The sequence below is a fragment of the Triticum urartu genome, chromosome 5A (genome assembly GCF_056163025.1).
Source record: "Triticum urartu cultivar PI428250 chromosome 5A, HENAU_Tu73, whole genome shotgun sequence".
Classification (NCBI taxonomy): Eukaryota; Viridiplantae; Streptophyta; class Magnoliopsida; order Poales; family Poaceae; genus Triticum; species Triticum urartu.
This window is the reverse complement of record NC_141877.1, coordinates 552,208,225-552,211,992: the sequence shown is the minus strand read 5'-3', so window position 1 is coordinate 552,211,992 and position 3,768 is coordinate 552,208,225. Positions and strand designations below refer to the sequence as shown.

The 3,768-nt window shown below is 56.9% G+C and overlaps 1 pseudogene; it reads right to left on the bottom strand.

Annotated features, from left to right (window-relative positions):
* Nucleotides 1–742: 742 nt before the first annotated feature.
* LOC125510500 (putative WRKY transcription factor 17 pseudogene) lies at nucleotides 743–1,946 on the bottom strand (annotated as a pseudogene).
* Between the last annotated feature and the right edge of the window lie 1,822 nt (nucleotides 1,947–3,768).

The window sequence follows — 3,768 nt, the reverse complement described above, 5'->3', positions numbered from 1 at the left end:
TATGTGTCACGGAAGTAGTAGTTGAAGACGCAATATGGATCAAGCTGGTTCTCCTCCTCGCCGGAGATGCCCATCCAGACACTTTCACCCCCTCCTCTTTGTGGGGCAGCCCGGCCATGGCACGGACCGCTCGGGCTTGCTCTCGGGCGAGGGCACGCATGTTCCTCCTCTACCCCTTGTGGATGAGGCGGGCACAGATGGCTTCCTCTTCCATGGTAGTGCGTGTCGACTCCTTCGCCACATCGACCGCAAGGCTGGCCTCGCACTGCCGCCCCCATCTGCTTATTTACGGCGGGCACACCGGTCCCTATAACCCCTCGTACTCCTCTAGACCGAAGAAGGGACGTGAGATGGACCTCGAGCTTTCAACCCCGTTGGATCCAAGCGCTTGTTGAGCCGACGCAGTGGATTCACGCTGGATCGAATCCGACCTGGGTTGGGCAAACCCCTCCTGGGAGCGGCGGAGGGCCATGCGGACGACCATAGCCTCCTCCTCCCCGCATGGGACGACGTCTCAATCGTTGGATCCGAAGTGGTCGGAGTGAGATCCGCTGCCCCCATACCGGAGTCGGCCGGAGATCACCGAAAGATAGCTTGGGGGCGGTGCAGGATGGAGTGGAGCGGTGGTTTTGTCCGATGAGTAGATGAGAGCTAATATATGTGAGGTCGAGGTGGGCGTATAGGGGCTTTGGGCGCTCGGTCGTAGCTGCTCTTACTATGTTTCTCACGCAAGTATATTGCATACTCATGTAAGAAAACAAATTTGAAATCCAACAACAAAAAATTTAGTTAGTGGTGTATACATGCTTGAGCACATCCAGTACTGTCGCTGCCGCTGCCAGGGAACTTCAATTTGCGGCGGCCGGCGGCAAAGTGTCGTGGCGGTGGTCGCCCTCGTAGGTAACGATGAGCATGGCGGGGTCGTCGGTGGCGCGTTCGACGTGCTTCCGCGCAGGGCAGCCCTTGGCGGTGCTGCACCTATAGTAGCAGCGGGGGTAAGGGGACCCCTTGATGGGCTTCTGCCCGTACTTGCGCCACGAGTAGTCGTCGCCGGGGATGTCCGCCGTGCGCGAGCTTACCGCGGGCACGCGCGTCGTGTACTTCACCCGGTGCTTGCGCTTCTTCGAGCAGTGGCACCGGTCGCCGGCGGCGACGGCGGCGACGTCGGAGTGCGCGCCGCTCGCGCAGGGCGTCTGCTGTTGCTGTTGCTTCCGTTTGGTACCAGCGGCGAGCGGCGGCTTTCCGGAGGACACCACCGCCCGGCCCTTGGACACGGTGCCCTCGCCCCCCGCCGTCACCGACGAGAAGAAAGACGTCGACGTCACCGAAGCAGCGGCTGCCGCTGCCGGCGCCTTCGAAGGCTTGGTGAAGTCCAGCGTCAGGCTTTTCTGGGGCACCAGCTGCTGCGAGGCTGCCGGTGCCGGTGGCCGGGCCGGCATCCTAGGAGGAGAAGAGACAGGAGGGGGAGTCAACGAGGCGGCGGCAGCTCCAACCGGGCCGCGGCGGAAGCGGGCGTGGCCGGTGCGGCCGAGGATGTCGATGACCCGGCGGAACCCCGATAACGCTTGGTCGGCGATCTCCCCGAGCGGCGGCGGCGCGCAGTCGGCGCGCGGGGAGAGCGCCGAGACGAGGAGCTCGAGGCTGCTGAGCCCCGCCGCGGCGGCCTCGTGGAAGGCCAGCTGCTGCTGCCCGCCCGCGAGGGCGAGGCCACGGGGGGCGTGGCCGCGTCCCACGAAGTCGACGGCCATGGTCGGCGCCGGAGAGGACGGGGAAAGGCGCGGTCCTGGCTGCTGCTCGCGGCGGTTCTCGGCTTGGTTGTACAAGTATGACTTCGAGATTTGAGGTGGAAATGGATGGACGGAGGCCGAGGGGTTTTATAACCAAAGTTGAAATGGGAGGAGCAGAGTAATGATGCAAGTCAATGGATTGGTTAGCAGCAAAAGGGAACACAAAGCAGTGATCTCAGGAATGGGTTGGACTTTGGAGATGCGCATAGAATACAGCGAAAAATGTCATCTCGGTCCATGCCTTTTTAATATTCGGCAGAGGTGGAGTGGAGATGCGCAATCTGACTTGCCTTGGAAGTCAGCCCTTGGAAACGGGTGGCAAGCTTCCTAGTTCCAACCACTTCCTCCATTCCACAACGTAGTGTTTTCTCTATCTCCGTGCTTCAATTTTAATCGTAAATTTAACTATCAAGACCGATTGCGACGAGAGCAAAAATTATATCAGTGAATTTGTATTTGAAAGAAGTTTTCAATTATATAATTTTTCTCCCGTCGCAGTTGGTCTCGTTGGTTAAATTTATGGTCAAAGTTAGACCTCGGGAAACGCGGGCGCACTATATTTTGGAATGGAGGGAGTACTACTCTACGTCAGAGCAATTTATTATACTCACATACTACACCAAATCCGACCCTTGAAATGTCAACGGACGCCAGTCCGCAAACGATGACCGGTCACCTCTCAAATTTCATTTTCATTTTCACAACGGGTACTCTACAATCTCTATGGATGATTCGGCAGAACCTCGATTTTGTTCTCGGACGAGGGCGCACGTGTTTCTCCTCTTCCGTTTTTGTGGGATACAGGCACATATGGCTTCCCCCTCCAAGGCAGCACGCACCGCCGCCTCCGCCATGGCGGCAACGAGGCGGGCATGGGCCACCTGCATCCTAATACCCATGGAGGGCACACCGGTCCCTATAGCACTCATATGTCGGCAGACCAGAGATGGAGTGGTAGACTAACCTCGAGCCTCCAGCCCTGATAGATCCGAGCGCTAGTTGCGCAGACGCGATGGATTCATGCTGGACAGATTCCGACATCGGTCGAACGCACTCCTCCCGGGAGCGGCTGATGGCCATGCGGACGGTCATAGCCTCCTCTTGTCCGCATGAGACGACACCCTAGTCGATGGATCAGGGGTGGTCGGAGTCAGATCGCTAAACGCCATGCCGGAGAGGCCAAAGATCGCCGGAAGAGAAGTTGGAGACAAAGCGGAGTGGAATGAAGTGGCTACAATTTATATCAAGAAGCGGAGGACGGTGAATATATGTGGGGTTAGAGTGGCCCAATATGGACCTATTTCGATGTGGCAGACGCGTCCAGACATGTCTAGACCTCCTCATATCCGTCCAAGTTTTGACTGGATATGAGAAGTGCTGGTCAGCCTCGACATTTTAGCCATATGAGTCGTCCGTTTGGATCGGTTGACTGGACCTCTCTCTTAGACGCGCCCGGCTGTAGATGCTGTCAAGGAGCATAAACTAGCGTGATTTTCTATCGCCATGGCGGCTTGGCGAGTGCGCCGTTGACATTACGGCTGCCGATCTGCATTAGTCCTGCACGCCTCTTGTTTATCCCGTTGACAAATTGCCCCGCGTATGGCGCCTCTGCTGACCAGCTAGGTGCCACCCGGAAACATCTTTGACCCGAGCATTACTACGTTGCCTGCTTTGATGAAGGAATAAAAGGGGAGGAGGACATGAGCATCAAGGCTCGCCCGCTTTGTGATTGGGGCCTTGTGGGTCGTCGTTATCATTCGAATTGCCTTTGCTTTAGTGGTTTCGACCTTTTCTCTTTGGCCAATTAGCTGACCATCCGTCCACGCGTAGAAAATGCATGCTGTCACGGCTGCAGACTTGGACCATCTCCAACACGTGATATAAAATTTGGTGATGTAAAAGACATTGTAGGGTAGGAGAGAGATGATTTTACACAGGCGATGTGAAATTTTATCTTCCCTCCCTGGCCGCCTTTTTCTCT